At 39.1% G+C, this 21,509-nt stretch overlaps 1 protein-coding gene across 3 annotated transcripts in view; it reads right to left on the bottom strand.

The window, feature by feature from the left end:
• The window catches only part of DNAJC13 (DnaJ heat shock protein family (Hsp40) member C13), a 114,511-nt gene extending 97,807 nt beyond the window's left edge, over nt 1-16,704 (bottom strand). For all 3 annotated transcript variants that reach the window (XM_087430566.1, XM_087430565.1, XM_004419367.3), the window contains exon 1: nt 16,548-16,704. The gene's annotated coding sequence lies outside the window, so the exon portion shown is untranslated. The remainder of the gene's footprint in view (nt 1-16,547) is intronic.
• Between the last annotated feature and the right edge of the window lie 4,805 nt (nt 16,705-21,509).

Consider the following 21,509-nt stretch of genomic DNA (forward strand, 5'->3'; position numbering starts at 1 on the left):
CAACTGCAACCATAAATGCAGAAATTGGGAGTGTTTAGAAACTTAGAGCAGTTTAGTTAGTGAACTCCTCTGGTTAAACAGCATATAGAACGGTTCTCGATTGTTGAACTTGTGTGATGAATCACACGTGGTACGAGCTTCCTATGAGCCACACGCAGAGGGACTGTGTTATGTGCAATGTTTTAAGATTAGTTTGTTGACTGTAACCCAGACGTGTATAAAATCCAAAATCCATCTATTTCATGAAAAACTTTAAATTTAGCTAATTTTACAGGATAAATTGTTAGAACTGGCTACTAATGAAAAACTGTTGATAAATTTTGAAAATACTACATCATTTGCTTCATATGGAATAAAAGTTAAAAATGAATATGGTCATTTATTTCTTCCTTCTTGACTTGGCTATTTCTCCCTACCCTTATTAGAAATACACCCTAAAAAATACTGTGTGATACATACCAAAGTGTCAATAATGCAAACTGAATGGCTGAAATTACGGTTCACTTAAGCTTTCTTGACATATTTACACACTGGTCAATTTTTTTTAATCAGCAAGTAGTCTCTTCATAATTAGAATAAAACCATTTTCATTCAAAAACATTTTTATAACAGCTTTTTGAGACAATTCACACACCATAAAATTCACCCTTTTAAAATGCATAATCCAGGGGTTTTTAGTATGCTCACAGAGTTCTACAACCAACACCACTACTTTTAGAATATTTTTATCACCCCAAAAAGAAACCCTGCTAGCAGTCACTCTGCATTCCCTGTCACTCCCAGCACCTGGGAGCCACTAATCTACTTTCTGTCTCTGGATTTGCCTATTTTGGACATCTCATATAAATGCAATCATACAATATGTAGTCTTTGTGACTGGATTCTTTCACTTGGCATAATATTTTCAAAGTTTATCCATGTTGTGGCATGGACCAGTTTCTTTCTATTGTATAGATATACCACATTTTGTTTATCCATTCCTCAGCTGATAGACATTTACATTGTTTCTACTTTTCGGCTATTATGAATCATGCTACTATGAACATTCCGTTTTGTGTGAACATGTTTTCATTTCTCTTGGGTATATACCTGAGTGGCAAAAACACACCTCTGTTTTTAAATTGTTTTCTTCATTCCTTTTTTATTGTATTAGCAAATTAGCTAGGACCTCTATACTCTATGTAGAATGTGCTTCCTCTAGATATCTATATAGCTCACACCTTCACCTCCTTCAAATCTGTGTTCAAACGTCACCTTTACAATGAGGCCTACCTTATCTTGTTTTAAGTTGTAACCACCATCCTCATTCTACACTCTATTCCACTCTTGACTCCTGCTCATTTAGCCTCCATGGCACCTCTGATATTCTAATGTGCAATTTACTATATTTATTCTTCACCTAATCCTGCTAGAATACAGAGAGAGAGATGTGTGTCTGTTAAGATCATTAATATATACATCCCCAGAGCCTACAAGAGTGCCTAACACAAAACAGGTGCTCAATAAGTATTTGAGTGAATGAATGAAATGCAGCAATCCCATGGGAAATTTTGATGGCCACCTCAAACTTAATGTTCTAACAGGTACTCCCAAATAAGGTTTTGTCAAACCGTCTGGAAAAGCATCGATTCATGCTCTGAGGAATAATAAGAGAACCACAAGTAACATCGAGTTTAGAGGAACTTTTATTGTTACCAGAGAGGAAATTTCTCTTAACAGTCAACTGACTTCTTCCTACTAGCATGTATGGAGCCAGCTAAATATAGTCCTGACAGTTGGTGTGTTGTTTTGTTTGTTTTTTCTGGATTGTATATCTGGGATGACATGTGTAGCCAACTAAGACTTATTAAACCAGCAAACATCCTTGCCTTTGGAATCACTTGCAGTATGCAATATTACTGAAAAGAAACTCAGGATCTCTGAGAACATACCAAAAAAATGCAAAATATGGGTCTACAGATGACATTTTCCCCTTATGTACTATAACTGAAGATTGGAACAATGGAAGGGAAGGAGGACAGAAAAGGTGAATGGCTAATACTGAAGAGCGCAGTTTGGATTCCTAGTCCATAACTTAAGATACTGGAATGACTGACTCTGTACCAAGGGCCTATCTTGGGAAAACTAACAAAAAAGAAAACATGTTTGAGTGAAGACTGGCTGATATCATTAAGGGACTTTAAAATGAAAGGGAGAGAAAAATAAAAAAAAATTTTAGATGACAGCCACGAAGAACTTAGGGCATGATCCAGAAGGAATAAAGAAAATTCCTACTAAATCCATGGGGGACGGAGGGCAAAATAATCTCACAATAACAAAGCAAATTTAAGAATTAAAAAAACAATCCTAAAGAATGATCTCATAGGTATCACTGATTTGGGGGAATACGTTAACTCAAACAGATCTTTTAGGAGGAGAATTAAAATAAGTTTACAACAAGAGGGCTTATCTACAACTTTCTGGAGACCTATGAACTCGCAGGTCTGTGAGTTCTTAGGTTAGGAGAGATAAAAGGAGAAAGAGAGAGAAGTCATAAAACATTACACAAAATTTAACTACTAGAAGACATACAAATGGCCAACAGGTATATGAAAAGATGTTCAATATCACTACCAGGGAAATACAACTCAAAACCACAGGCGATCACCTCACACCTGTTAGGATAGCTATTATCAAAAAAACAAAAGACAAGTTTTGGCGAGGATGTAGAGAAATTGGAAACTTTGTACACGGTTGGTGGGAATGTAAAATGGTGCAGGTGCTATGGAAAGTTCCTCAAAAAATTAAAAATAGAACTACCATTTGATCCAGCAATCAAACTTCTGGGTATTTATCCAAAAGAACTGAAATTAGGATCTTGAAGAGATAGTACTCCCACATTCATTGCAGCATTATTCATAATACCCAATATGTGGAAACAACTTAAATGTCCATCAACGGATGAATGAATAAGAAAATGTGGTATATACATACAATGGAATATTATTTAGCCTTAAAAAAGAAGGAAATCCTGCAATATGCGACAACATGGGTAAACCTTGAGCACACTCTGCTGCTGGCCAGCCCCGTGGTGTAGTGTTAAGTTTGCACGCTCTGCTTCGGCGGCCCAGGGTTCGAGGGTTCTGATCCTGGATGTAGACCAAAGCACCGTTTATCAAGCCATGCTGTGGTGGCGTCCCATAGAAAGTAGAGGAAGATGGGCACAGATGTTAGCCCAGGGCCAATCTTCCTCAGCAAAAAGAGGAGGACTGACCACAGGTGTTAGCTCAGGGCTAATCTTCCTCACAAAAATAAGTAAAAATAAAAATCTTAGCATAGAGGACATTATGCTAAGTGAAATAAGCCAGTCACAGAAGGACAAATACTGCATAATTACACTTAAATGAGTCATCTAAAACAGTAAAACTCACAGAAGCAGAGAACAGAATGGTGGTCGCCAGCAACCGGGGTGATGGGGAAATGGGGAGTTGGAAATTAATGGGAATAAAGTTCTAATAAGTTCTAAATAAGTTCTAGAGATCTGTTGTACGGCATTGTGCCAATAGTTAACAATACTGTATTGTAAACAGTATCGTACACTTTAAGTATTTACACTTAAAAATCTGTTAAGAGGGTAGATCTCAGGTTAACTGTTCTTAGCACATAAAATAAAATTTAAAAAATTTTAAAAGTAAACTATTGACTACCTGGCCTGTTATAAGAAATACTGTATTCCTGAGGTAGATTACAATGCTGAGAGAAAAATACAATGTAGGAGTAAAAAAGTACTTCAATTCTCTGGACATCAGTAGAAGTTCCTACAGCTAAAATAAGCACACCTGATGTCTCTAATATTTTAGAAAGCAACAAATGATATTGCTATTTTGCAGCCAATCCTGAATAATGACAACCAAAAAAAGGTAAAATGGAAGTGCTCTTTATGGAAGAAAATTACTCCTCTATCTGAAAAGCTTGACTTCAGCCATGTTATATTTAGGTAGGGGTATATTTGAGAGGTAAGGGAAGGGGGAGATACTCACCTAAGTAGCCAAGTCAACCCTAGAAATAATGCAATAATTCAATGCTATTATAATGTGTTTGCACAGCCTCAAAATGGAAATCAGAATAACGCTTTTCCATTATGAACCCTCAGTAAAGATTATCCTAAAATTGGGAAGGCAAGATGACCCTAATCAAAAAATTTATGACACGTCCTGAAATTATGGAACTAGCTTTTACTGAGTACTCATCATGTGTTATTGACTACGCTAGGCATTTACCATGCATTTATTGATCTCATTTTATCCCCATAACAACACCGTGATACAGGTATCACGACCCTCATTTTACTGACAAGAAAACTGAGAGTTAGAAAAATTAAATCACTTCTCCAAGGTCACATAGCTGGTTAAGTGGTTGCGCCAGGCTTTGGACTCAACCTGCTTAACTCCACACTCTACATACTTAACCTAAACTATAATACCTTCTCTCAAACGTAGGAAATCAAAATAAATTCATTCTGACCATATAATTACAGATTTATCATTTGATAGCACAATCTTAGATTAATTTAGAACTAGTTCCGATTATTATCTTTATCTGGAAATATGATTAGGCACTTGTTGGAAACACCTTTGAAACCCCCAATTTCAAGCAGTGAAACAAATTACCATACTCAACACAGGGCAAAAGAAATAAAAAGGAAGTCTCCAAGGCTGAAATACTGTACTATCTAAAAATAAACTTTTAAAATATTTCCATCTACAGATAAGCTTTAAAACTTTTTTTTTTTTTTTGGTGAGCAAGATTGGCCCTGAGCTAACATCTGTTGCCAATCTTCCTCCTTTTGCCTGAGGAAGATTGTCCCTGAGCTAAGATATGTGCCAATCTTCCTCTGTTTTGCATAAGGGACACCGCCACAGCATGGCTTGATGAGCGGTGTGTAGGTCTACCCCTGGGAACAAGACCCAAGCCGCTGAAGCAGAGTGCTCGAACCTAACCATTATGCCACTGGGCCAGCCCCTAAAACTTTTTTAAACAGAGTGTTCAAAACAAACATATTACAGAAATTTGCTACCAATATATGATTTCACAATAATCTTTAGGAAGAGTTCAACGACAACAAAAAAACTATTTCAACTAAAATTGAGCTTTTAAAATAACCAGATTAATGAGATCTGAGGTCAGAACCTACTTCCCAAAAGTATAATATTAACCCTTCCAAATTTTCAAGTAAATCTATTTTATATTCTCAGTAAAACCTCAACCACTTTGTGATCAAGTCATTTCACCTAATAAAGGCAATCTAATGAAGCTCTGGAAACTGCATTAACTCTTATAGACCATGAGGATAACATAGTCTAGGCACAGGGATAACTCACTAGTGGAAAACGGCAATGTGGAAATATCAGAAAAAATAGGACAAGAATATTCTTAACTGACTATGTATCATTCAAAGTGAGAGTTGGAACAACTTCAAGAGGAAAATGAGTGAAGGCAAGTCTAAGGATCCTCCAAGTGCAGTGGTCAAGTGATGATTCAATCTGGTAAGACTGACTTGAAATACCTCCCTGTAGCAGATACCAGAGCTGCTATTGCACACACTAAACATTAACGAGTAGCACAAGAAGCTACATTAACATATATACTGAAGTAATTTTAATACTCGATCTATTACCAAGGTAAAGGTGGTGAATTTTAAAAATGTTACTTATGACCAAAGACAAGCTAGTAATAACTGCCATTTACTGGCTGTATAACTTTGAACAAGTTTCTTAACTTCTCGGAATCACAGTTCATCTGTAAAACAGGGATGACAATACTTGTCTCAAAGGGCTGTGGTGAGGACTAAATGAGGTAACTCGAATAAAGGGGTTAGTGTGATGGCTGGCTCAGAATAAGCACTCAAAAATATTAACTGCATTCATAATAATTACTGTACTTTAAATATACTACCCCAGATACGCAACAGTCCTTTGAGTATTTCTACCACCTCTTTCATTTTCAAGGTCACTTACATGCCTGTACCTCTTAAGGCATGTTGGGGGGAAAGTTATCATTATTAAAGTACATGATCCTCTCTAAGTCTTTTATCTATTAATTTCATCCTTGTACTATTCAAGGTATATCACCTAGAATTTCTACCTTCAAAAGTACAGGTGGTCTCCAACTTAACGATAGTTCAACTTACAATTTTTTGACTTTACGATGGTCCAAAGGTGATACACATTCAGTAGAAACCGTACTCTGATTTTTGAATTTTGATCTTTTCCCAGGCTAGCAATACTCTGTCCTGATGCTGGGCAGCAGCAACAAACCACACCTCCCAGTCAGCCATGCGATCACAAGGGTAAACAATCAATACACTTACAACCATTCTGTACCTGTAGAACCACTGTTTTTCACTTTAAGTGCAGTATTCAATAAATTACATGAGATATTCAACACTTTATTATAAAATAGGCTTTGTCTTAGATGATTTTGCCCAACTGTAGGCTCATGTAAGTGTTCTGAGCATGGTTAAGACTAGGCCAAGCTATGATGTTCAGTAGGTTAGGTGTATTAAATACATTTTCGACTTACGATATTTTTAACTTACGATGGGTTTATTTGGATGTAACCCCATTGTAAGTCGAGGAAGATGTGTACAGTGTTTTATTCACTTAATCAGTATTTGTAGTTATTACCTACTCATTCAAAATAAATACCTACTGGGCCGGCCCCGTGGCTTAGCGGTTAAGTGCGTGCGCTCCGATGCAGGCGGCCTGGGTTCGGATCCCGGGCGCACACCGACGCACCACTTCTCTGGCCATGCTGAGACCGTGTCCCACATACAGCAACTAGAAGAATGTGCAACTATGACATACAACTATCTCCTGGGGCTTTGAGGGAAAAATAAATAAATAAATAAAAAAAATCAAAATAAATACCTACTTATTCAAAAATAACTATACCAGGCCGGCCCCGTGGCTTAGCGGTTAAGTGCACGCACTCCGCTACTGGAGGCCTGGGTTCAGATCCTGGGTGCACACCGACGCACCGCTTCTCCGGCCATGCTGAGGTCGTGTCCCACATACAGCAACTAGAAGGATGTGCAACTATGACATACAATTATCTACCGGGGCTTTGGGGCGGGGGGGGGGGAAGGAGGAGGATTGGCAATAGATGTTAGCTCAGAGCCAGTCTTCCTCAGCAAAAAGAGGAGGATTAGCATGGATGTTAGCTCAGGGCTGATCTTCCTCACAAAAAAAAAAAAAAAAACAACTATACCAATATACCATAATTCTTGAACTGGGTGGAGTACTTGAGGGCATCTTTATTATTATTACTTTATTCTTTAGAATTTATCTTTCCTAAAAAGGTTTTTAAAAAGAAAAAAATTTATAAGATAGGCCAAAATAATCACGCTAGATAAAATTTTTAACAATTATCTTAAGTCAACTATAACCTATCACTTAAGCTTCTCTTTATTTCTCCAACCTACTATTATTTTGGAAGTCAATCTTATTCACTACACTTTAAATATTCCCCACTTAGGCATTTGGAATTTCAGTTATTAAAAATGTTTCTTTACATGTATGCAACCTAATATTTTTTAATTTATGTTTTATGCCTACAGGTTAACTATGGTTTGAGAAACTTTTGGAAAAAAAGAACTTCCCTCCATAAAAATAATCTCCATTCACTATCTTCTCTGTACATATTCCTTTAATTAGTGTTAAAAGTGGTTCTAAAACTGTTGCTCATAGGCAAAAACTCTTAAGCAACTATAATTCCCTTTAATAGTGATGAAAAATCTGCAGAATTTCTAGTATCAAGCAGGTCTATCATCAAGCAGGTAATAGTAATAACAGTCATTAGGCACATTCCATAAATAATAATAAATTTGTCCACTAAAAAAATGTAAAAATTGTTGGCTATCTTGGTAGCAGCTGTATCATCAGCATTTGCCATCCTGCGATTTGCTGAGACACTATTCAAATCAGCAAAAATGTATCTGCTCAAATTAATCACTGCTTAAATTTCATCTCCTTCATTTCTGCAAGAGTGTCGCACTTCAAATTCTCAAAGACGTACCCTTCTTTTTGATGAGAAAAACTCATTTACACACCCTTGTAACTAAATCACATTAAAAGCATCTCTGATCTTTGCAAGTCGGCTTCACTTCAGTCTTTATCCTAATATTACACCACCAACAGAGCTTTTTTGCAACTTCTCAGTTTGCTGTTTTGAGAGATCTGTACTAATGGTTAAAAAGTCAAATTCAGGGCAACACAGGCATTTTGGCTTCTTCAATGAATTCCCTTGCTTCGTGCTTTCGAACACTTAATGTTCTCACATTCTCTAATTTATTACTGGCAGTAAAACTGATAATCCATTTAAGATTACTTATGAATAAAATGAGAATGATCTTTTAGAAGATAGGATTTTGACACAAAATCTCAGGATTTGAGAGTCCACTGAGCAGAAGTCTACATCAAATTGACACTAAGAACAAAAAGCGGGATGAAGGGACTTGACACCACAGGCACCCAAGCAGATTACAGGCAGCTATAAGTACAAGAATTTGCATACATAGCAAAATTAAGTGTATGTGCATGGCTTGTGTTAAGTAAAAACTCAAACAGAGCACTCACTTAGCCAGGGATAAATGAGTATACCTAGAAAAATAATACACTAGTGAATGAAGGAAGGAATTGGCTTTAATCAAGGTTGTCTTTAGGCATACATTTTGCATGATCAACTGTAAGTGATTTTTACACAAATATGACAACTTCCAGAGAGCAAATAAGATACTAATGTTTCCACTTTGGGCCTGTAAAATGAAAGAATAAACTCTTTCATCATTAACTCTGCTCTCAAATAATGAATTAAAAACATGAGTTTGTCTTCAAATACATCAAAAATTAAGATGGATAGATACGTAATAAAGCAAGTGTAGCAAAATGCAAATGTGAAAACCTTGGAGGTGAGTATATGGGTGTCTAATATACAGTTCTTTCAACTTGGCTGTAGGGGAAAAATGCATTTGCCTTTTTCTGACTAAACTCTCCTACAACAGGAACACTGCTTTTCTGCTACATTGTGAAACTACACCTGAAAATATAGTAGAGAGTCACATGATAGGAACTAATTTATGAACTTAATACTTCCTCATACAGCTATATACCACTGAAAATGCAGGTGGAAGGAGCGCCTTTGCTGAGGCAGAGGCTAATCCTGGGTAATAACCAACGAGTTGAGTCCCTTATTACCGGCTTCTTAAAGACCTAGTTTCATTTGGATTCAAAATCTGAGTGAATTATACTACTAGCTTAGTTCAGTTTCAAATAAAAGGTAAAGCATAGGGCTGGCCCAATGGCTCAGCAGTTAAGTGCTTGTGCTCCGCTACTGGCGGCCCGTGTTCGGATCCCGGGCGCGCACTGACGCACCGCTTCTCCGGCCATGCTGAGGCCGAGTCCCACATACAGCAACTAGAAGGATGTGCAACTATGACATACAATTATCTACTGGGGCTTTGGGGGAAAAGAAAAAAGGAGGAGGATTGGCAATAGATGTTAGCTCGGAGCCGGTCTTCCTCAGCAAAAAAAAAGAAGATGATTAGCATGGATGTTAGCTCAGGGCTGATCTTCCTCACAAAAAAAAAAAAAAGGTAAAACATATAAATGGCTAACAGAACATTAATTTTTACCCAGATTAAAAAGCTACAACTAGACTGTCTTAGAATGTGCTGCGTATGGCGGAAAACTGATATGAACTTTAATCCTCCTTTTTAATTTTTAATTTTCAGCTTCATGTTTTAATACATAGCTCAAGTATAGGCAAAAGCATTTCTTTCTAAATGAACAACAAATCAGTATGTGTAATGTGTATGATACCTACAGTACAGTCATCTTTAAACAGCTATAAAATAGATCACAGAGATTTTAGTACATCCCATCTTAGCTTTAACTTGTTGAAGAATCCAGTAACTCCAAAAATAAATGTTGTTACAGAAGAAAGCCAGCAATAACATCAAATTTCGGCTGACAATTATATGTCCAAATAATCGCCCAGAAGTTACAATATTGAAACCTTTGCACTGTCTGCCACATCCAAACGAACTTTTAAAGACTTTACCACCACAGAGTAGGGCAAAATAATATAAGATCCCCCCCATTCTTTTTAAAATTCATTCCTTTCCAATTAGAAACTGGATATATATTCTTGAAATAAAAGGGCAAGAGAAATTCAAAAGCAACCCCTAAATCTGAAGAAACACTTTTAATATTATCTTAATGGGGAGGAGGGGCAAGCCAGCATACCATAGCAGTTAATTTTGTTAGCCTTTTCTATTCAATATAAATGAAATACTGAAAAAGACACCCGTCTCTTCATATTCTAATCACACATATGTTGATTTCATCTGAGAGAACAATTCTTATTTCTCACAAAATAGACCTCTGTCTGTTATAAAAAAAATTAATTTTTTCAAGAAAGATGCAGGACTATGACTCTTCCCTTTTCAAAACTTAAAAATGCCTTGAAATATTTACCTGAAAAAAAACCTAACAAATGTGTTCACTTAAGCAATTCTGTGAAATCAATGCTACTGATCATTTACATATTTTTACTTCGTAAACATTCCTGAAACTTTTTAGACCTAATTTCTATTTCATTTTCTCTTTGAGGCAAACCTGGTTTATGCAAGAACATAATGTACTAGTTCAATAAACTCTTTTTCAGCTCACAAATAGGAACTTAATAATCTTGCTCTATTATGCTAAATAGACCTTAATGGGCAAAAGAGATTCCCAACTGCCATGTTTTAACTTGTTGCTCTTTTTCCCATCACTGTAGTAAATGCATAATGGGGAACTAAATTTCCTAAGCATATAACAAATACAACTGGATGAAAGTTTTACAGTAAGCATCCTAATATCCAAACACTGTTCTCTTTACACTAGTAAAAGACAAGTTTAAGTTGCTACAATTTCTCTTTCACCCAATACAAAATAGCAACAACATGCAAATTTCTAGTTTGGCTCTTTCCAAAATATCCCTATTATTCCTAACTCTGCCACAGTGCTTCACAGTTTACAGAACACTCCCAAATCTATCTTGTAACTAAAAAAAGTAAAATCCCACTTTTAAAATTAAACCCAGCAGCTCTAAAGTTTGGGGTGGCTTATGTACTCTAAGATTTGATAAACATCCAAAATACGTTCTGTATCTTGACTAGAAGTTTGAGGGAGAGAGAAACCCCATGGCACTAGATGACTAAAGACTACAAGTCTGAAATCCATGTACAAAAATTTAAATTTTAATATAATTAGTACAGAATTTATTAAATATTAGACAGTCTCCTACATTCATAACCTCATCAATCCTTTATGTTCTAGCAACTATACTTGACCAAATCAGAACATTAAAATAATTATTTTAGATTGCTTTAGGGGTTTTGTTTTCAATGTATTCATCAAAAGATCAAATTCCTACTGATCGACAGCAAAGAGATATTACCAATGGGCATGTGCTAAATATGTGAACACTGCTTAGGCAGCGTAGTCTACTTCTAAGGGCAATTTAGAGTGCTGAAACTATAAAATCCCATTGATTTTAGACTTCGTTGTTTTAGAGATCACTCTTCTTCATAATTAGTCCATAAAAGTACAAGTAAAACTCAAATATGTAAGCTGTCGAATAAAGTTAAGAGTATCTGAAAAGAACTACTAGCAAATTAAATGTTTCTTGACTGAACCACACTTCAACATACCTTTGCAAGGTAACTGTGTCTTAAATTAGCAAAGATGATCACAACCATGTTGGCTTAGTTACTTGCTACAAAAATATCCCCCAAATCAGTGATTCTCAAAGGAGTTCCCACAGTTAAGAATCACACCAAACAACTGATGTTACTGATTGGCATGTGCTGAGCATGTGAACACTACAGAAGCAGAAAATGTGTTGAAAACCACTGACTAAAGTTTTGAATTAAAGTAATGGCAGGGGCAGGATGCTGCCCCAAAAGAGTCGCTATAATTAGAAACACTACTAGGATTTAGTGGATGGGTCTAGTTACCCCTCAGTGTACAAGCAAAATCAAGTCCCACAGACTGAAGAATTGTTCTCAATTGACTTTCAAATATCCAAGTGGTCATTCACATTTGTAAAACCTATTTATAATTAACTAATCCCAGAATTTAATTCTATATTAAACATAAACCATAAAGTACATTTTGCAATTTAACATGCACATAATTTTCCAGGAATGCACCTATCATATAAATTGATATGGCTCGGCTTTTGTTCGAGTGTGTCTATATTTTGTCTTCATTTTCGAAAGATATATTTAGTTTTTTCTTTCAGTACTTTAAAGTTGTCACACAACTGTCTTCTTGCTTGCATGGTTTCCTTGCTGTAACTCTTATCTTTGTTTCACTGTATATAATGTTTCTCTTTGGCCACCTTCAAGATTTTCTCTTTGTCCTTTGTTTACATCAGTAAGAATAGGATATGTCTAGGTGTGTTTTGTTTAGGTTTTTCAGGGGGCAAGTATTTATCCTCCTTGCTGTCCTCTAAGCTTCTTGGATCCATGGTTTGATGTCTAACATTAATTTTGGAAAATTATTATTTCCTCAAATATTTGAACATTTCTTCTGCTCTGTTCTCTCTTCTTCTTCTGGGATTCCAATTACTCATATACTAAAATGTTTAATATTATTCCCAAGCTCTTGGATGTTCTGTTCTTTTTTTTAACTCTTTTTTTTGTGTTTCAGTTGGGTAATGTCTACCGACATCTACAAGTTCACTGATTGTTTCCCTGGTTGTGTCAAATCTACTTGTGAGCCCAAAGGCATTCTGCATCTCTTTACTGCATAATGAAATTTCTAGCATTTCCTTTTAATTCTTTCTTATAGTTTCTATCTCTCAGTTGAAATTACCTATCTGATCTTGCATATTGTCCACTTTTCTGCAGATACCTTTAACATTATAGTCATTTTAAATTCCCTATCAGATAATAACATCTATGTTAATCAAAGTGCAGTTCTGATGATTGCTCTTTCTCTTGGGAATGGTTTTTCCCCTTTTTGTATGCCTTGCAACTTTTTTTTATGGTTGCTTTATTTTTATTTATTTATTTTTTTTGTGAGGAAGATGAGCCCTGAGCTAACATCCATGCTAATCCTCCTCTTTTTGCTGAGAAAGACTGGCTCTGAGCTAACATCTATTGCCAATCCTCCTCCTTTTTTCTCCCCAAAGCCCCAGTAGATAGTTGTATGCCACAGTTGCACATCCTTCTAGTTGCTGTATGTGGGACGCGCGGCGTCAGCATGGCCGGAAAAGCGGTGCGTCAGTGCGCGACCGGGATCCGAACCCGGGCCGCCAGTAGCAGAGCACGCGCACTTAACCGCTAAGCCATGGGGCCGGCCCATGCCTTGCAACTTTTTGATGAAAGCTGGACATTTGTATAGGGCAGTAGATACTAACATAAATAATTTTTGTGACTGGAAATGGGCACGCCTGTTCTTTGCTAGGTCTTTAGCAGGGTATTAAACTGTTTAGGAGCTGGGCTGGGTTTATGACTTGCCGCTGCTTTGGTTCTCTTCAGTGTACCACAGGCTTCAAATACCCCCAGAATAGCTTGTGCCTGGGGGCGGGGGAGACAGTTCACTAAAGCAATGTCTATCTGATTCTTTGTGTTGTGCCTCTTTACATAAACTTATTCCTCTCCTAGAAGTATTCTGCAGTTACTTGTTATTCAAAGCTTAACTTGGTGGCAGGGGGTTGGAGTACAGTCTCTTGTTCTAATTAAGGTTTAGCCTTAGGCATACACTACGTCCCTGGATTTCAAGGGTGTGATCTTCTCACTTCTCCTGGTTGCAGTTTTGGGCTCTCTGCCCCTCCCCCAGGAGAAGATTCTTTCCCCCTTCTCTTGTCTTCCCCCAGGTCATTGAATGCTCACGAACATGGCCAGCAGAGATACGCTTCTCCCCACAGATTAAGGCTTTTGTTCCACAGAAGAGACAGAGGGAAGAAACCAGAGCAGTTGGTTGTCCCTCCTGAAAGCTCTGCTGCTTGTTTCCCTCCTCCGGGTCAGTACCACAACAGACACTCCCCAGGGCTCTTTCCAATCTTTTCTAAGAGTACCCAGTGAGGTTTGTGGACAAAGAGATTGGAAGAAGGTGCACTCAGCCTTCATCAACTTGCCAGCTATTCTAGCTGAACTCTTCTTACCAGTGTCCAGTTGTATCTAATGAAGGTGACTGTGAATTCACATCTACTCTTTCCTTGAATTTTGGGCATGTGGTTTGCTCTATGGCATCAGCTCTTTAATAGTTTTCCAGTTCTTTTTTGTTGTAACAGAGAGAGCAAATCTTCTTTTTGTCCCAGGGCCAAAGCCAGAAGGTGGTTATATTATTTATAAACTATCTCAGGATAGTAAAGGAGGTGCTACAAATTATTTGGAATAAAAAGAGGGTCTTTATTGCATTTGATAAAGTTGACACACACTGACTTAAAGGATCTCTCCCAAAACATTTAACCAGTTTAACCACTTTAACAACTGCTAAACATTACTGTCAACATCTAGGCCTAAAACTATTAGTAGCAACCAAATTTTTGCCAGTTTATCTGCATAGCCTTGCTTCCATTTTACTAATTTTAAGTACTTCAATCAGAGAAGGAGGGAAAAGGTATGTGCAATGGAAACCTCAAATTCACCTGTGTAAACAGGACGTGTTGAGGAATGGAGCCAAATTAGTTAAAACAGATTCTTTTTATTTCAACTGTAATTTAGTATCTACTGAGAACCAGACTTCACTATCAACTTTTTTGCAAATTTAATAAAGCCAGTATTGTTACAGTCTACCTAAGCAACCAGCTTTTAAATGTGGATAAAGTTAAATTCTTACAAGCAACTCATGCTTTCCATGATACCCTAACCTTTTCACTAACGTTCATATATTTTAGACTATTTACTACCGCCCCTTTAGAAAAAGAGGAATATCCATTGCCTCCCAGTGGAATACAAATGGAGGTATTTTCCATGAAGTGGACTATAGTCTTCAGGTTCTTTATGTCCCTATCTCTTAATAACTCTGTGACTCCTCTTTTCCTCCCTTAATATGTTCTACTTCCTGTTTTCAAACTAGGAGTGTGATGTAGTATTTTTTAAACAAGGACTTATGGTCCATTGTGATATTAACAGCAAAGCCAAGTCTGAAATATGGCCACTTAAACACTGTTTCATATTACATTTAAAATGTTAACAAGGTTTTATGTTATACGTTAAATTAAGTCAAACAATAAAGCACTTTCCAGAAACCAAAGAATAGTGAAATCAAGTCTTTTTAGGATACCGAATTTCTGACAAGTAGTTTTCTAAATTACCATTTTTTTTTTGTTTTGTTTGTTTTTTTAAGGCCAAGTTCTGTTTCATATTCCCATAGACTCACACGGTACTGGTAATATACTACAAAACCTGACCACTGGGAGTAATTTCCTCAAACTTTGCGGATAGTATTTTCAAACCTAGAAATCTATCAGATCCATAAAGTGAGAAAAAAAATACAGGTTTTGAAGAAATATTCCGAAATTTTACTTTTTTCCGAAGACACTACACTCCAAGAGGCTCAAAATAACCCGACAGTATAAAGTCCTTCATAGAGAGGCAACAGCATCTGGTAGAGGTCCCCCTTTTTGAGGGGAATCAGGGTGGGGTCAAAGGGAAAAGCAGAGAAGGGAAGCGAGAAATCATTACTTTGGGAGACCATCGCCACATTAGGGGGGAAATTTTTTACTTTTCCCTCCCCGAAACCACTTATAAAGGAAACAAATCTCAAAACAAGAATGGTTGACTGAATACCCTACAATAAGGAGACAATTTAAGGGAAGGCACTCTTCTTAAGTGCACTAAGTCAAATCTGCGTTTAGCATCCGCTTCCCTGAGCGTCTAAGTCCTACTTCACCAACTGCAAAGGCCGCATTCAAAGGCGAAATCACAGCAGCGGAGGAAAGGCCACTGTGAATAATCTACTTTGCAGGAAAGAAAAGCCCTGGAGGGAAAACTTGATGTTAGAAAAGGGAGAGACTGGAAAAGAGACGTCGCGGGCGCTCATTTCCTAACAAAACGAAACAAAGCTAAGAAAAGCAAGTCCAAGTCTGTGCGGGAAGCGTGGAGGAGGGTCACTGACCCTCGGAAACAAGTACCAGCATCAAGCAGGAAGAGTGTTCAGACTAGCAAACTGGAAGGGAATCCCGAGGGCGGAGCCCAGAGGAGAATAAGGGGTGTGAGGCGTAAGGATGCGCAGAGGGGAATGAGGGACCGTGGTGGGCAGCACACAAGGCAAAAAGACAGGTGGGGCTGAACTAGGCAGCGCCCTGGGCGAATGTCACTCGGAGCCGGAGGAGTCCGACGGGAGGAACCAGACCAGCAGCCGAGGGGGAGGGTAGTCTGCTTTCCTTAGCTGCTTTAGGCTGCGGCGGCCAAGCCACCACACCTTCTTTTCCCTGCCCTTAGCCCCCAAAGTCCTCCCCCGGGAGGGGGTAAGGCAGAGCCCCAGAGTCTGGTGCCCGGAGTGGTTTACCTTCGCGAGAGGCCGGAGAGGCTCCAGCCCGAGCTCCTCCCGCCGCCGGCTCTAAGTCCAGAGTGGGATGAGGCGCCCTCCGGCCTCCTCCCCTCACCACTTCCCCTTTCCCCCGCCGGGGCCCTGTAGCTCCGCTGCCGCGGGTTCCTGGTGCCGCGGCGGCGCCGCCTCCCCGCCCCCTCCGCCGCCTCCCTCTGCCTCTCAGAGGCTCACTCTGGAGGCCGCCATCTTCGCTCAAGCTAAGAGCGACCGCGTTCGAATACGCCTGCGTCGCCTCCGCCCAGGCTGTCACGAGACCCGGTCAGCTGATTTCAACTCTTCCGCCTTCTGCCCCGCCCCCCTCGCATTCATCGCCCCGCCCTAACCGTCCCTTTCGCCCCCTGTCCCAGAAATTCTGCGTTCCGCGGGCCCGCCCCCCCTCCCCCGGTGCAGTTACACATGCGCAGAATGGCGGGGCCGGCTGTGGGACCCGAAGTACACGCAGCGCGGGAGAGGTCCCGCCCCTCGGCGTGTGCCGAAAGGGACACGCCCCTCGACGCGCGCGCGCGCGGGAAGGGCCACGCCCCTCGGCGAGTGGGGCTCCGAGTCCTGCCGGCGGGTTGCGTAGTGGTGTGTGGTTTTGCACTCTTAATCCTCTAAAGTCCTGTTTTAAAGCGTTTCCTCAGGCTAGCCCTTTAGTTGACGTGCCATGGAGTATCCGCGAGGCAATCTGAAGCCTCAGGCTACTACCCGATTTGGTTGGCTTGGGAGCCGCAATTTCGCTTGCTATTGAGACTCCTAGAACGACAGCTGAAAAGGGTTTCAATTTTGGTTGGTCTCCGGGGGTCGCGGAGACTAAAGCTTCGGAGATGCCTACAGCCTTTTGCTGGTGGGAGTGCCAGAAAGAAAATACTGATAGCTCCCATTTATTGTCTGCTGATCACGTGTCAAGGGATTTACTTAGTTAATCCGCAACTCTGTCAAGTAGGAATTATCCTGGTTTTGCAGATAAACTGAGGCCCCTCTCCACAGTAGTGGACTTGGTGTTTGAACCCAAGCAGTCTGACTCCAGACCCTGTGCCCTTGACACCATCTCCCTGAACATACATGGGAGCTGGAGGAACGGAGTCAGGTTAGAGAAAAGAGGGGATATTATGTGTTACTTGTGGGTAAAGGTTTAATTAAGGAAGTTCAGTCTCTGCTCCCAGACCTGAACTCTCAAGACCACAGTTCAAAAATAAGTGATCCTGGGGCCAGCCTGGTGGCTTTATGGTTAAGTTCGCGCACTCTGCTTCAGAGGCCTGGGGTTCTGGGCGATCTGATGGCTGGTATGGCCCTACACCCTTCTCATCAAGCCATGCTGTGGCAGCGTTTCATATACAAAGTAGAGGAAGATTGGCACAGATGTTAGCTCAGGGGCCATCTTCCTCAAGGAAAGAGAGGAAGGTTGGCAACAGACGTTAGCTCAGGGCCAATCTTACTCACCGAAAAAAATGTGATCCTGCTGCAAACTTCAAAAGATGAATGGTGTAGGATGGCTTGCATGGATATATTATTTTATGAAGGTTAAAGTTCTCTGATATGAGATTTAATACTCTACAGAGCAATCCTGAAATTGTGGTTTCTTTGGAGTTCCTTTCAGTGGTTGGCTCATTTTTAGAGATGGTGATTGCAGGATGAAAAATGTAGACAGTGGTTCTTACAGGCTTTGTCTCTTGACCCTGCTGACCCTTTGCCCTACCCTGGGGTAGAAAAAGACTGCATTTATCCTTACAGTGGACTTTCCTGTACTGCAGCAGCAAGATAAGTTGCATCTAAGGGGTGGTACCAGGAATAGCTGGGTGTGGGAAGACAGGACCCGAAATAGAGTAGAAAAGAAGGAGAAGAAAAGAGAAACAGGAGGGCGGAGTTAAGGGGTTTTCTTTGTTTATCCCGTGGAAACAGAAACTTGTATTTGTGTGGCATTTTAGGGGTTGCAAAGCCTTCCAATAATCCCAGAAGTCGGTGTGGATTGTATTATTTCTGTTTTACAGAAGAAGCAAACCCAGAGAGTCCAAGAGACTTGCCCAAGGTGACCTAATTCCTAAAGGTTAAGCCGAGATTTAGTCATAGGACTTATAACATCAAGGCCACTCAACTCTTAAACCTTCACATTGCCTCTCAGTTCAATATTTGAAGAGATGAAATTGATTCTCGGAGTTGGGAGGAGCCTTATGCATCATGAACTGCCATGCCCCATCCTCTATAGTGGAAAATCCCCTGCTTCTCAAGACATTTTTTTTCCATTGGAGTTTTAGAAACCTCTTTCTTTGTGTTCAACCAATTTGCTCTCTCTTTCATGAGTAGTTTTTTTGTTTTTTGTCTTTTCCTCCTCTATGTGACATCCCTTTAAGTATTTGCCAATACATACAGCTGATGAGCCTATCTCACTCTCTCTTCTCTGCTTATCCCTCCGACTCCTCCAGCCACAGCTTCTGGTCTTCAGAAGCCATGTTCCTAGTGCTTTCAACTGTTGCTTACAGGATGTGGTTTCAAGCCTTTTCACAATTCCCCTGGGTTCTCTTACTTGGATTTGCACAAGTTTGTCAGTATTGTTCTTAAAACACTGGAACTAAACACGAGAGTCAGGAAGGGTAGGAGGACTTGTCTCTTCTTTCCCTATTTTGTTGTTAAATCAGTTTTTTTCCCCACTCTTTTTAAAAAGAGTGACAAATACAAGGCAGGACCCTCAAACTTCTCTTTCTGGATTTATCTTTTTTTCCAAAATCCAAGTTTGCGTTAGCTTTTCGGACACTTTCATGGTGCACACATATCAAATTTACAATCAGAAAAGGGGACCAACACAGAAGATGCCCTTCCAAATTATGTCATATATATTTACAGTATTTCAGGGCTTTGTAGATATCAATAGCTTTTATCAGGGCTTTAAGTTAATATACAAGACAGGAGAGATTTAAGATTTTAGGGCGCCCATAAGACAGTCAGACACCTACTTATTGAACTCCCTATTGCTGTTCAGTTGACTTACCTAATCTTATCAACACCCAGATCCTAAATAAATCCCTCAGAACACTACCTAACTCAGCAAGATTTGAACTGTTTCCAGTACAGTAGCCCCTATCCCCAGGTGGCTACTGAATACTTGAAATAAAGTTAAAATACACACCAGACTTAATATGAAAAAAATTTAAAATATTGCATTAACAATTTTTGTATTGATTATATGTTGAAATAATATTTTGGATATATTATATTAATGTAAAAATACATTATTAAAATAAATTTTGCTTGTGTCTTTTTAAAAATGTAGCTACTAGAAAATGTAAAAATTTGTGTATGGCTCCCATTATATTTCTCTTGGACAGTGCTGCTGTAGAAAGACTTGGGCAGGTACACAGTGTCAGAAAATACTTTTCGGTTGAGTTGGCAAGCTTGTAGCTCCCACAAAATCATCTACTGGACTTCATTTTAATTTCTTGTGTGGTGGTTTTTTGTTTGTCACCAGTAGTTTTTCTCAAGTGTTTTCTTACCACATCTATTTAGTTTTTTGTGTTCCTCAATACTTTACTAATGTATTATATAGACTTGAAATTATTGACAAAATCTGACAAATTATGACACGAGGATCCCTTGACATATATATATGTATCTGCACATATAGTTTCCACAATTTTTTTTTTTTTTTTTTTTTTTTGGTGAGGAAGATCAGCCCTGAGCTAACATCCATGCCAATCCTCCTCTTTTTGCTGAGGAACACTGGCCCTGGGCTAACATCCGTGCCTATCTTCCTCCACTTTATGTGGGACGCCGCCACAGCATGGCCTGACAAGCGGTGCGTTGGTGTGCGCCTGGGATCCGAACCTGGGCCGCCAGCAGCGGAGCACACGCACTTAACAGCTACGCCATGGGGCTGGCTCTGCCACAGTTTTTTTAATGAATTGTAGCCTGGCTTCCCCTACCCACTTAATCCTACCCCAGAAACTCTAATTTTATTATTAATGAGAATGAAAATGTCTTTTTTAAAAGTATAATGATGTTCATATATAATTTTGACCTTATAATATTTTATATTAATAAAAACATGCTTTCATTTAATTACAGGATATTATCTAGTTCTAGCCATATTTTCAGAGTTAGATCAAGAGGGAAAATGAAATACCTGTTTTGGAATTCATCAAGTTGACACCATTATTGAAATATTAACTGAGTAAGGAAAAGGCCATTCTGTGTCCTTTTCTCTTGTTAAAATTGACCCCAACTGCTCTTTTAGCAATGTATACATTGCTGAGGATTTTCCAATTCAAATGTTCTTACTAGTTATCAAAACACTTCCAGTATTACCAGATTTAAGAAAAATTTAGAGCCTTACATATATTTTTTCATAAAGCGTTTTGAAGTGAACAAGATTTCCAATCTGCTATGAAATTATTGCCCTCAGATATTTTTAGTCATCCTCATTTGAAGGAAATATGAGGTAGTAAGTCCCTTAACCTCTTTGAGCCTCAGTTCCCTCATCCGTAAACTAGGGGTGTTGATACCTTGAAAGACAGTAGTGAGGATTAAATAAAATAATTTGTGTGGAGCACATGCTTACTAAGGACTCAATAGCAGTTAGTTTCCTCACTATAGTTAATGTCAGGGTCTCCAGCTGGTTTATATAATCCTTGTGCTTGGGTTGCCTTGGACTATCTATGACAAGGTAACAGACTTTTAGACTATCTATTATTAGCAAAAGGGGGAAGTTCAAGTGTTCATTCTTTTTTTTTTTTTTTTTTTTGTGAGGAACATCAGCCCTGAGCTACCATCCGTGCTAATCCTCCTCTTTTTGCTGAGGAAGACCGGCTCTAAGCTAACATCTATTGCCAATCCTCATCCTTTTTTTTCCCCCAAAGCCCCAGTAGATAGTCGTATGTCATAGTTGCACATCCTTTTAGTTGCTATGTGGGACGCAGCCTCAGCACAGCCGGAGGAGTGGTGCGTTGG

This window comes from Ceratotherium simum, chromosome 5, assembly GCF_057802395.1.
Source record: "Ceratotherium simum simum isolate JZ-2026a chromosome 5, ASM5780239v1, whole genome shotgun sequence".
Classification (NCBI taxonomy): domain Eukaryota; kingdom Metazoa; phylum Chordata; class Mammalia; order Perissodactyla; family Rhinocerotidae; genus Ceratotherium; species Ceratotherium simum.